This window comes from Xenopus laevis, chromosome 4L (assembly GCF_017654675.1).
Source record: "Xenopus laevis strain J_2021 chromosome 4L, Xenopus_laevis_v10.1, whole genome shotgun sequence".
Lineage (NCBI taxonomy): Eukaryota > Metazoa > Chordata > Amphibia > Anura > Pipidae > Xenopus > Xenopus laevis.
The window spans coordinates 24,999,347-25,013,787 of record NC_054377.1 but is presented as its reverse complement, the minus strand read 5'-3'; the positions used below and the strand labels follow the sequence as shown (position 1 = coordinate 25,013,787).

The 14,441-nt window shown below is 35.4% G+C and overlaps 1 long non-coding RNA gene across 1 annotated transcript; it reads right to left on the bottom strand.

Annotated features, from left to right (window-relative positions):
• Positions 1-237: 237 nt before the first annotated feature.
• LOC121402969 lies at positions 238-13,760 on the bottom strand. The gene is made up of 2 exons (XR_005966908.1): positions 4,293-13,760; positions 238-3,504 (listed from the first exon to the last, which is right to left on the bottom strand). It is a non-coding gene; the product is annotated as an uncharacterized LOC121402969 (long non-coding RNA).
• Positions 13,761-14,441: the final 681 nt, after the last annotated feature.

The window sequence follows — 14,441 nt, the reverse complement described above, 5'->3', positions numbered from 1 at the left end:
AGAACAAAAATTTGTTCTTCCAGTAAAAGAAAACCTTTTGAGACTATAGGAAGAGCAGTTTTTCTTCTAAGTTCTTTCATTGCTTCATTTTATGTCACCTTAAAGAGTCACAAAGACCACTAGGCTTGCCTACCTCATCACAGAATCAAGCGCAGAGATGTTATTCTCAATTCAGGCTGAAAAGTCTGAGTATGAAAAGAACTGCTATGTACTGTAATTATAAAGCTATTGCTTCTAATAAAAACAAATAAGATGTTTCTGATGAAGGAGGCGTGCATTCTTGGATTCAGTGTAAGGTCACAACTTCACTCGGTAGCACAATCAGACATGTTCTTGACTTCCAGAAGACTGTAGATAGAACATATTAATTATATGCCCCCCCCCCCCACTTCCAAATCCAATGCATTCACATAAAGGATTTAAAGAAGAAGACAATTTTGGCAACTGAGCTAAATATATTTTCAAAAAGAGTTGATATGTTAAGAGTTGGCGCTGACGCTCTTGAACAAGAAACATACGTACCACTAAACTTTGATGTATACACAATTGAGACTGCTTTGCCATATTTGCGTACTCCTTATTCACGAATGTAGAGATAAAAGGTGTTCTACTCCCCCCCTTCAATTTAGATGCCTTGCTGAGGTGCAGTACCTGACCACGATTATACTTAAGGACCCACCCAAAAGAAGGATGTTACTCTTACTTTTCTAGCCTGGATCATTTTATTGCAAACCTGAAAAGACAAATCTGAAGACATGTTGTAGATTAACTCCCTCCCCAAAACCCACAAAATGATGATCTTCAGTTTGATGGTAAGGCCTTCTATTTGCATTCAAGGTTATTTTGAACTAACCCATTCACAAGGGAGGGGGGGTTTTACAAACAGAGGAAATAGCCATCTGTAAAGCTATGATTTTAAAAGATCTTTTTTCAAGTTCGAGTATGGACAAGTGGGCAAGTATCTTTAGTACAGTGGATGAGCAATTTAGCTCTTGTATTCATGAGGTATATGGATTTTTTTAAATCTAGAAGAATTTAAATCTACAAGAATTTAAAGACACAAACCTCACTTAAGACAGGTTAAAATATTCTGCAGACAGAAGCTGGATATCTAGGACGCTCTGACAATTAAAAAAGGGCCTGTTAGATTGCGAGCTTTGATCTTCTACACCGCGATCTTGAAATCCATTAGCCAATCTGTGAGACATAAGCTAGAAACAGAGCCCCCTCTGAATCCCCGCTGAAATTTTACAAGCCTTACAGAGGCAGGTTTCACAGCACATTCACGTTGCAAACTAATTCTGAAGAAAGAACAAAGAAAGCACGCATACAACAACATGCAGTAGAACTTGGCAGATAATGCTTCAGAATAGAATGACTTGCCACCAATACGAAGAATAGTGCATTTTGAGATAAAGTGCAAATTTCACGTCACTAATTTGTCAGGTGCATCTGTAAAAGAAAAGAATAAACTCCCCCCCAAACCCTGAAAAAAAAATCCACAAGAACATTCAAGTCTTGACAATAAATCACATGGGATTATTAACAAGCTCGGGTCTAATGCTCACATTTAAATATATTCCGTGCCCATTCACGACAGAGATGTAGATACATTCCATTCGTTACAAACGAGCTACGAGGGAGACACATGCACACGTTGCACATTACCTGCTACAGAATCCAATCATTTTGCTCTGCGTAAAGAGCCACGTAATAAATAAAGTTGCATAAAGGTTTGGGATCCCCTGAGCGCCTCCCTACTTTTCTTTTGATCGGCAATCAAGAAGTTATAGATGTAATGGGAATTTACAAAGTGTTACAAGCCAAAAGCATACAGGAAGAGCAGCAGACGAAACTGAGTATTTGCAAGACTTATTCCTCTGTAGCTCCTGGAGTGAAGCTGTGCTTTATAACGTAGGATGTCTCTGAAAAAGTGTAAGAACACAACAAATATTGCCCTCCCCCAACAAAGTAAGCAGCCTATGTACACTTTCAGTCCTTGAATGTTCCATTTAAAGTTTTATATATTAAAAGGATTCATGGTCTTGGTGGTAATTTATGTAAGTAAACTACAGATAGTATACTCGTGTACTATAGCTAGTAAACTACAGCTATAAAGTACCCTGTAGGGTTCTCATTGGGATCTGAATATACTACTTATTAATGTAAATACTGTTAGAAATCCCCAACATTCACTTTAAATTAGAAAAAAACCCACAAAGACCTGTTTCTCACCAATTTTTTAGTTTACTTAGCGGGTTTTGCTAACATTGAACTTTAAAGAACTGAAATGTCAGTCCGTTAGTGAAATAAACAGCGGAATAAATCAACTCCATCGATGTTAGCCTTACAGTTATGTCGCCTATGTGAAGAGAAAAGGAAAAAAAATCTGCAAGGTAAGCCCCCCAACACCCAGAATAGAATACTTAGGTAAACTATGCTTACAGTAAATAGCCACAAGTTATAGTAGCACTACAATCTGTAAATATCAGAGTAAAGCAGGAGTACGTCCTTGTGAAATGTTCACAATCAGAAACGTGCACAATTAAGTCAGCTCCATCGTTGGTAACCTTACATTTATGGTTCCTATGAGAAAAGAAAGAAAAACTGCAAAGTAAGAGCCCCCACCACCCCAACTATCCCCACAATAATTAGACAAATGATATGGTGTAACTTCAGTTTGTATAGATGATATGCAGGAATAAGCATTAAAGCATTAGTCCCATATTCCAAGTCTAATGTTCTTATCATAATTCATATGTATTCAATCTTCATTCTAAAGTTATTCTATAACTAACTTGATTGCGGTCACAAATTATTATGAGAATTCTCGCTTAAGGCAATTTTTTCCCCAAAGGAAAATATATACACATGCTGCTATAACACTTATCTGTTAAAATGGTTGCTTCCATCTTCCAATATAGCTAAAGACGTTCTATTTGCCTCTAATTTGCTTTCATGTCTGCCTGTGTGAGGTCAAATACACTCTTCCTTTCATCCTGATAAGCCACTGCGGGTATAGGCATTCTCTCACAAAAGACGACAGGGAAACTCATCCATACCGAGAAGTGCACTTAATTCTGGTTTTCAAATCATGAAAGAAACTTAAGCCATAGCTGAACTGTTGGGTTTTTTGTTTGAAATGAAGGAATCTGTATTAATTTCTTGCCATTTAGTGGTGATATCTCTCATTTAATGAAAAATTCTGAAAGTCCGTTGTATACAATGCAGTTACTAGAAGGTGATGGTAGGCATATCATTTACATTTGAATTTTTGAATCTGATTCATCTGTGGGGAACTCCTATATCACTACTGACTTTGCATCAAATAAAGGAAGCACTTCTTGATATGAAGGAATGATGATTCTTCAATCGAATTCTCTCATTCAAACGTTAACACTTTTATCACGTTATCTTTCACTCCTTGGCAATACCTGGAAACTTTGGAATGGTTAACTTCAAACTCAGTTTACATTTGGTTTGGTGCCATTTCACAGGACGATTCTGAAAGATTAAAAAAAAAGAAAACCCCCTCCCAATATACACATTTCAAGTATTTGTTGTTCAATATTAGTCACTCTTCACCATCATACACAATTCTTTAACCAATACAGAATGTCTATATTTCTAATGGATCCACAGTCAATACAACGACATATTCACTTGTAAGGTACACTTGCACAAGTAGAGAGAGATATTTTTATTGATATTTGTGCAGCATGTTTTACATTTGCTCACTCTAGATATTAAATTCAAATTACATGTCTAATAGTGTGGAACACTACATATACGTTTACTTCTTGTTCCAAATTTAAAGATGAACCCATAATTACAAATGTATATTTCAAGAGAAAAAATAACCCAAAAGACTAATTGTGCACATGAACGAGTTAACATGTTTGCAAACCTCAGTAGAAGTTTAGCATTCCATGAAAGAGTCCTCCCTACAATTTATAACCCTACTAACGACATTATTTATGCCTACTTACAATGACCAGTAGGTGACCATAGATTGGCTTCACCTATAAAAAAACAAAAAAATTTATAGCCTTACCAAAGACCACAAGAAGGCGCTGATCCATCTGTTGCTGATTTTTTACATACCAAGTTAGAGAGACTATCTATGCACTGGATAGGTTCCCAAATGCTAGTTGGTTTGAATTTAATGAATCCGCTTACATGTAATGAATGCTGAGGATAGTTACACTGCTCCAGTTGGATTACATTACACAATCCTGAAAAAGAAAAGCTACAAAAAGAAAGACCACCCCAAATCCCCAGGTCTAACTTACATGTACAACCAGTGGGTCTGAAAAAAACGCTTTCCTTCTCTGCCTTCCAGGACATCAACTGCTAGAGGCTTCTAACTCCCTTTGGGATCTTCAAGGCTCCCTAGCTCAACTGGACTCCCATGTTTTTTCTTTTGGGAGTATCACTACCACTTGGTCCTTGCCAATTCTAGCTCCAAGATCTCGACTGCAGGCTCTTCTATACGATTCTTGCTCAGCCTAACTTCATTAGCTTGCTGTAAGCAATATTGTGAGGTCTAAATGAATCCTAAGTATTGAATCTTTCATTCATTTATTGATAATTTCAGTCTTTAAGGTTGAGGTTTTCAAATACTTTGGATCAATGTTCTGGTTACTACATCATATAACTGGCTGCTGTTGATTTTTCTTGTTTGAGGTTTACTTCTATACGCTCAAATCCTGGTAAATGCTTAGATTAATTTGGACATCTTATTCTTGCTTCAGTAGTATTCTTAGAAGTTGTGTTAGTAGGTCAAAGTTAACTCTTGAAATAAACTGTAATGGAATTTGTTGTAGAAATTCTGGATACTGATATCTGATTCTTCTATGGAATCAATCTTATCTACATTATATAAAGCCACTGGCTCTTTTCAAATATTCAGGTGGTCCAACGCAAATTGCACTTTCAAATGTTATCTCTATTCTTCATTACTGCTCACTCATTCATCAGCGATACCTTGAAAGTTTCGGATGGTATCTTCAAACTCAATTCACATCTGAATTGTTGCCATTTCATCAATAGAATCTGAAAGAATCTAAGTTGAAATATTTTACACCCCCCCCCAACACATACAACAAAATGTAGTTTTCTATTTTAAAGCCAAGGGCGCTAATTTCACACAAGACACAAGGATCTCTGCCATGCCATGACACCAAACACCCCAATAACCCATGCATATTGTAATATAATCCTCATTGCTTAAATAATTAAATTAAAAATACTGCACTTCTAGAAATCGACCTACAAAACGTTACAAAAAAAGTAAAAACATTTTTACAAAGTTTTTACCTTTTTGGAAAGCCAGTAAGTAATATTCTTACCCTTACAAATGACCATAAAAGGATCCATCTGCTCCTGATTTACACACCTTTAGATTACAGAAGCTAACTATATAAAGATATTCTGAGGTCCCAGATCTTATTTGGCTTGTGCTTGCTTCTTCCACTTATATATAGTATATGCTCAGGAATAGTTACGGCACCAGGCGCTTTACTGTGTAATCCTGAAAAATAAAAACTGCAAACCACCATCCTCCCACCTTTCCCACCTTTATTTGGAATACTATTAATATAAATATGACTGTCAATTACTCAAGCTTGCCTTGTTTTCCAGTACATCAAAGCTTCCAACTTCCATTGGGGTCCTTCATTTACTGTCTAGTTGAACTGAAGCTGCTTAATTTGTCCTGGGATTACAGTTATGATCTTTTTCCAATCTAGTTCCACATCGCTTTTTTTTACCACATCATAACAACATGCTCGAGCTATGTTTTCGATCAAGTAGAACTTTTCATCTTTTCATGTTAACTTTTTTCCATTTGTTAGCTAATGCATATTCCTTGATACTCATTTTACAAGTAATTTTCCCATTACAGATTTTTTTCTTTTTGGATGAGTGCAGACCGTTTCTATATACTGGGTTATTCTGTAACTGTATTGGTGCTTCACAGGGATTCTTATATGGTAAATTCCTGTTTAAAATTTAATTTGTGGAATGAAGAGAAATAGAATTTGTTGTAACTACTTGGAGACCCTCTGGATAAGGATTGTTGATTCTTCTACAGTAGCAATATTTGTCAAATATTTTGTATTTCGGACATTTCTGTTCTTTCAGGCTTAAACTTCTATTCTGTAATACTTTTCACTCATTCATCAGGAATACCTTGATATTTTATGATCGTTACTTCAAAGTAAATTCCCATTTAGCTTGGTGCCATCAGATGAATCTGAAAGAGTTTTAAGCAAAATATTCTCCACCACACCAACATATAACAGACACATTTCACTTTCTTATTTGCTGTTTAGCGTTTTTAACAGAATCCCCACTGCTCATTTTTGCCCAATATGATGATTTACTACAGTTTTTCCTTTATGAAATAGTTTTTAAAAAGTGATTCTTACCAAAGACCACAAAAGGGTGCTGATCCATTTGTTGCTGATTTCTCCCATTACAAATTAGAGGATATCTACATACTGATACTTGATGGGTTCCCAAACGCTAGCTGGCATGAATTTACAAAAGTCACTTACATGTAGTAAATGCGGCGGATAGTTACACTGCACCAGGAATCATATTTTACATTATCCTGAAAAAGATAAACTACAAAAACACAAAAAAGCCTCAGACGACCCTAACCACATCTACATCCGATTCTAAATTTTACCATATACATACAATAGATCTGGCAATTAGAACACAAGCTCGTTCTCTCTACCTTCCAGGACATCAACTGCTAGAGGCTTTTGTCTCCCCATGGGATCTTCAAGGCTTTCTATCTCAACTGAAGCCACTTGATCTTTTCTTTAAGTGTTCCACTATCTCTTGATCCTTGCCTGTTCTAGCTCCAAGAACTCAACTGCAGGCTCCTCAACTTGATTCTTGTCCAGCCTAACGTTATCTTTTTGATTTAAGCATTGTTGTAAGGGTAAAATTCATCCTCAGGTATACAACGTGTAATTATTTCCATGGAGTGGATTTTAATTACTAATTTCAGTCTTTTAAGATATTTTTCTTCATATTAAAAGTAATGAAATATTTTGGGTTTACTGCTTCCCGGATAATTTATATCTCTCTGAAGTCTTTCATTGCTAGCAGCCAATGTAATTAATATTCTGGTCTGACAATTGTTGCTTATTCTTGTATGTGACTCACTTCTACTCACATCTTGGTAAATACTTGATAAATTAATTTCTTATTTTTGCTTCAGTAGAATTCTTAAGTCCTGTTCCTAAGTCAACGAAAACTCTTGAAAAATGCTGTAATGGATAGTGATAGTGAAATCTGATTCTTCTATGGTATTGATCTTATTTGCATATTATAAAGTGACACTCACATATATTTGGAATACTAATAATATAAATATGCTGGGACTGTCAGTTATGCAAGCTTGCCTTGTTTTCCAGGACATCGAAGCTTCCAACTTCCATTGGTGTCCTCCATATACTGTCCTAGTTGAACTGAAGCTGCTTAATTTGTCCTGGGATCACAGTAATGATCTTTTCACAATCTAGTTCCACAACGCTTTTTTACCACATCATAACAATATGCTCGAGCTATGTCTTCAAGTACAACTTTTTATCTAACTTTTTTCCATTTCTGTCAGCAAATGCATATTCCTTGATATTCATTTTATAAGTAATTTTCCCATTACAGTTTTTTTTCTTTTTGGATGAGTGCAGACCATTTCTATACACTGGGTTATTCTGTAACTGTATTGGTGCTTCACAGTGATTCTTATATGGTAAATTCCTGTTTAAAATGTAATTTGTGGAATAAAGAGTAATAAAATTTGTTGTAACTACTTGGAGACCCTTTGGATAAGGATTGTTGATTCTTCTACAGTAGCAATATTTGTCAAATATTTTGTATTTCGGACATTTCTGTTCTTTCAGGCTTAAACTTCTATTTCTGTCAGCAAATGCATATTCCTTGATATTCATTTTATAAGTAATTTTCCCATTACAGTTTTTTTTCTTGTTGGATGAGTGCAGACCGTTTCTATACACTGGGTTATTCTGTAACTGTATTGGTGCTTCACAGTGATTCTTATATGGTAAATTCCTGTTTAAAATGTAATTTGTGGAATAAAGAGTGATAGAATTTTTTGTAACTACTTGGAGACCCTATGGATAAGGATTGTTGATTCTTCTACAGTAGCAATATTTGTCAAATATTTTGTATTTCAGACATTTCTGTTCTTTCAGGCTTAAACTTCTATTCTGTAATACTTTTCACTCATTCATCAGGAATACCTTGATATTTTATGATTGTAACTTCAAAGTAAATTCCGATTTAGCTTGGTGCCATCAGTTGAATCTGAAAGAGTTTTAAGCAAAACATTCTCCACCACACCAACATATAACATACACATTTCACTTTCTTATTTTCTGTTTAGAACTTTTAACAGAATCCCCACTGCTCATTTTTGCCCAATATGATGATTTAATACAGTTTTTCCTTTATGAAATAGTTTTTAAAAGTGTTTCTTACCAAAGACCACAAAAGGGTGCTGATCCATTTGTTGCTGATTTCTGCCATATCAAATTAGAGGATATCTACATACTGATACTTGATGGGTTCCCAAACGCTAGCTGGCTTGAAGTTACAAAAGGCACTTACATATAATAAATGCGGCGGATAATTACACTGCACCAGGAGTTATATTTTACATTATCCTGAAAAAGATAAACTACAAAAACACAATGACCCTAACCCCATCTACACCCAATTCTAAATTTTACCATATACATACGATAGATCTGGCAATTAGAACACAGGCTCGTTCTCTCTACCTTCCAGGACATCAACTGCTAGAGGCTTTTGTCTCCCCATGGGATCTTCAAGGCTTTCTATCTCAACTGAAGCCACTTGATCTTTTCTTTAGGTGTATCACTATCACTTGATCCTTGCCTGTTCTAGCTCCAAGATCTCAAACTGCAGGCTCCTCAACTTGATTCTTGTCCAGTCTAACGTTATCTTTTTGATCTAAGCACTGTTGTAAGGGTTAAATTCAAAATTCATCCTCAGGTATACAACGTGTAATTATTTCCATGGAGTGGATTTAAATTACTAATTTCAGTCTTTAAGATATTTTTCTTCATATTATTGAAATATTTTGGGGTTACTGCTTGCCAGATAATAATTTATATCTGTCTGAAGTCTTTCATTGCTAGCAGCCAATGTAATTAATATTCTGGTCTGACAATTTTTGCTTATTCTTGTATGTGACTCACTTCTACACACATCTTGGTAAATACTTGATAAATTAATTTCTTATCTTTGCTTCAGTAGAATTCTTAAGTCCTGTTCCTAAGTCAACGAGAACTCTTGAAAAATGCTGTAATGGAATTTGCCATATACGTAGAACTTCTGGATAGTGAAATCTGAATCTTCTATGGTATTGATCTTATCTGCATATTATAAAGCCACTGCCTTTTTTCAAACAAGCAGGAGGTCAAACACAAATTTCCAATCCTTGCTTTTTCTATTCTGCATTAAGGTTCACTCATTCATCAGCGATACCTTGTAAGTTTAGGATGGTAACTTCAAACTCAATTCACATCTGGCTTGTTGCCATTTCACAAGACGAATCTGAAAGAGTCTAAGGAAAGTTTTTCTCACCCTCCCCTCCCAACATATACATAATAATGAATTTAAAACAAAGAGTATTTACTGAACATGAGACTCAAATGCCCACGCAAACAATGCATATATTCATAACACAACCACAAATTAAATGTGGTGCTTTAAGTAATATAAGTCAACTACATAATGTTCATTATGAACACCAGCACAGGGAATGCTTATTGCATACTTATTTCTAGCCACACATTCTCATGATTTTTTGTTAATAAGCAAGTATTCATCTCCCTCTTTGTAAATTTAAAAGTTATATATCACAAACATCCCCATTTTAATCCCGATACAACACTTCTTTGGAATAAGCTGTGTATTTATTTACAGACGCCCATCCAATGAGATATGAAATGTCTACCTGTGCACAAGAACAAAGTCTATATTCTTGCAAACCACAGCAAAAAAAAAACTAAAGAAAACCAGTTTGCAGCCCAACCCATCCCAATTTCTCTCTAGAAGCCAGTATAGGCTTCAGTAACCCAGTATATATTGTACCATCATCTTCAATACTCAAATAATAAAAAATAAGAGGGGTTTGTACTCTACCTCTAATTAAATGGACACAAAAACGAAAAAAGCTTTGCATAAAGTTCTAGCCCTTTAGTAAAGACAAAAGTTTATATTCTTACCAAAGACCACAAGAGGGTGCTGATCCATCTGCTTTTGCTTTTACAGACACCGTCAAATTACAGAAACTAACTAGTATGCTGGTCCCAGATTCTAGCTGGCTTACATTTACATCCGCTGTTGTGTATGCTCAGGAATTGAATTTTTTGCAAATACAAGGATAACTTCTGGTTAGGATAACTTCTGGTTAAAGAAAGCTGATTATTCTGTAGTGGCAACCTTGCCTGCTTCAGGTTCACCAACTTGCTTCAATATTTTGAAATTTGGAAACATCCTTATTCTTTCATATTTCCTGTATACTTTTACACTGTATTACTCTTGACTCGTTCATTAGGAATACCTTAGTGCAGTCTCATGAGCTGAATCTGAAAAAGTCTAAGGCAAAACATTCTCCACCACAACATATAACAGACAAATTTCAACTAGGTTTGTATAGGTAGGTTCTGAATTGTAATTATGTTTATTGAGCAGAATAGACATGAACACCTTAAGCACTTGCATCCCTGCCCTCATAATTAAATATACACTTTCTTTATTCAGACAATACATACATGCAATACGCATATTTGGAATGCAATCATAAATTAATTTAGATCTGTACTAAAACTGAATAAATCAGTTATTATTAACACCAGCACAAAGATCAGCCCACAGGCATGCTTATTGCTGTTTGTACAACAAGTATAACTTCAGTTGCTTTGCTATGTTTGAACCCAAATTTCCAGCCCAGTATTATTTTTTATAAGCAGAACTTGCTGGGTATTATTTGTCTCCTCCTTTTATAAGGATAAGGAGCTAAAAGCATATATTGTTGTGCCCCGGTTACAATGTTATTTAATATATATCTATATACATACATACAAATACATCCAATCCAGCAAGAAATGTAAAAACTACCTGTGACAAAGTATGAATCCAGATTCTGGCAAACCACAGCAGAAGATACTCTTGCCATTTACACATACATCACAACGCATTTCTGCAAAAAAAAATCTAAATACAAAATATTTGCACCCCAACCCCACGCCAGTCACTAAATAGATTTATACCCCACTAGCTTATTAACAACTACAAACTTATGAAAATCCATAATAGTAAGCTAAAGTAGTGGGTGAGAGGAATGATATGGATGTAACTGTACTTTTAACTCTTTGGAAAAAATAAAAATAATATTCTTACCAAAGACACTGTGATCCAGCTGCTGCTGAGGTTACACAGACCAAGCTAAAAAAAAACACTACCCTTGTATAGAAGGATTTCCCAAAGGCTAGATGGCTTGAACTTGCCAAGTTCTCTTACTGGTAATAAATGTTCAAGGATGTTTACATTGCACCAGCAGCAATTCTTGGATACAGTCCTGAAAAACAAAAGCTGAAAAAGACCATCCCCCAATCCTCCCCCACCCCAAGAATTACTTATCCCTTTTACCATATACGTACGGGCAATTAGAACACAAGCTTGCTTTTTCTGCCTTCCAGGATATCAATTGCTAGATGATTCTACCTCCCCTTGGGGGTCATCCAACAAGCTCTCTAGCTGAACTGAAGCCACTTGATTTATTCCTGTGTTTACTACCACCACTTGATCCTGGCCCGAGCTGAACTGAAGCCACTTGATTATTCCTGTGTTTACTACCACCACTTGATCCTGGCCCGTTCTACCTTCACCGACATCAGCAGATTTTTTTGCCTTGGTCCTAAGCTTCCCGTTCATCTTCATCAAATAATTTACAACTGGTACAACAACCATAATTACTCAGTCCCTTTGCAAATTGCTAACTGCTTTTAGGCGGAGTCCAACTGGAAGTACATATACTCAAGTCCTCATACGCAACTCCCAAGCGATCACATAATTACAATGCTAATGATAGAAGAGTAGCAGAGTCCATCAAGTAATTCTGCCTAGCAAGACACTATGCAGAAAATCTCAGTCCTGTCCTTCCTTTCAGAGCAATTTCTCCTTGTCTTCCTGCTTCTTAATTCATCCTCTTCTAAAATCTTCCTGCTTCTTCCTAAAAAGAAAACAAACCCTCCTCTTCTACTCTTCTGTTTTCCTCTTCTTAATCTAGTCCTGACTGACTTTGATGATTTGTTTTAAAGAGAGCTAGTTCTCCAGTGTACTCTATTTTCCTTCTAGATTGTTTTATTACCTCCGTCTAGAGCTTTCTGCTTATTCTGTATTGCTATTGTCAGCTTAGGGCATGACAAAGCTTGAATTTCTACTGCATGTAAAAAATTTCATTTCTTGCTTGATTTTCTTCCTTACTTGAGCACGTCTATTATTCTTGTCTTTTCACTGTAACTTCTGTTTTCACTGCAGTTAGAATATCTCACACTGTATAAATACAGCTAAGTCATCCTTTCTTCTATTTTCAATGTAATTTAGTGCACTGGCTATTTTCTTCTTTTTTCAAGGCAGCTATAAGCAAGTGACCTGTTTAATAACTATATTCTTTGTTCTTAAGGCAGCTATCTTCTTTTTTTTATCTTCTTTTTTTCTTTACCAATCTTCAAGTTTCAAGCTAGTCTGTTTTGTGACTCTGATCTCTCATTTTCCACATAGACTTGTTTCTTTTTTTCAGCTTACAAATTCCCATACTTTTTCTAGTCTTCTGTTTTTCTTTGCCAGCTTTCTTCTATTTTTTTCTGAGCATAGTGCAGGTATGCATCAAGCTCTTTCATTTCATAAAGAGTTCTGCTCTAGCCATTTTCCTTTGTTATTGTTAGTGTTTGTTTTCTCAGATATCACCTATGGACTTGCTTTGAATAGTTAAAGAGCTCAGTTTTAATCTTTTTGTGGCTAGTGTGACAACACACAAAGCCTGTTATGCATTTCATGGCTGTGTGACTACAGTTGTTTAGTAATGCTAATTTTTTTTTTCTTCCTCTGCTTTCTTAATTCTGGATCACCGTAGTTTCTAATCTATCAAATACAATTTGCTTCTGTTTTTTTTTACCTTCTACACTTTCAGAAAATAAAAATGTAAATTTATAAAAATATTAACCCACTAGAATAAAGCTAAAATTCTAGTAGGGAGATAAAAGAAATTCTAAAGCCTAAATATAAATTAATGGAAAAAAAAGCTCACGCCTTCCCTTGCCTGAATGCCTCTCCTGTCGGTTGCTCTTCCCATAGGTCTAATGATAAACAAGTTGCTCTTGCCTTTTATGGTCTCTCTAGCTGAACTAAGCATGAAGTGTGTCCCTCCGCCCAATACCATGTAGGGAAAATGTAGGTGGCAAGGGGAAAAAATAGTCCCTCAAAAATAATCTAACATATAAGGGGGATTAAAAAAAACACATACATGTGTGCATTTGCACATTTTTAGTTTCAACCCCTCGTGATCATAGTTTTAAAGAAGAGAAGCTTTTGGTTTTCAGTGTGGCTGCGTAAAAATATCTAAAAACCTCTGTAATTATCATAAATTGTAGCTATACCATCCATATTCTAGGAAAATAAAATGTGCAGGACTGTACGGACATAATTATATATATATATATATATATATATATATATATATATATATATAGTCAAATACAAGAGTCCTCCCATTATCAATATATTTAAGACAGAGACATTTTATGCATACTGTTACTAAAAAATGCCTTACCCTTTAAACACAACACGGATTGTTTGTCCATATATTGCAATATATTTAAGCTGGCCAACTACGTCAAAGTCATCCCATATCTGGCCAGTCCTATGCTCAATTTTATCTGAAGCAATAGAATTCTTAATGAATCAGATAAAATTGACTTTTTGCAGCCTCGGGGTATACTAAGCCTCTAAAAATATATTTTTTCCCACTAAAAATTCAGATTTTATAGTTAGAAAACTAGATTTTTTTGAGTTTTTAGCATTCGGACTTTAATAAATAACCCCCTTAGAATTGCTCTCCATTTATTTCAGCAACAATCACAGAGGGCCTCCCATATCAGGCAATTGTTGCACATATATGCGTCTGTTATGAACCGTATAACTTGAATAATATATGCAGTTTGGGTGGCAGAATGTAATGTATGTACATACCTTTGCCCACAGTTTAATTGAGGAAGAAATTAGGTAATCCAATCAGAGCGGTTTATAATAACATCAGATCAATCTATGGAAATTGGATGTTTGAGGCATGGTTAGGAAATGGTAGTACC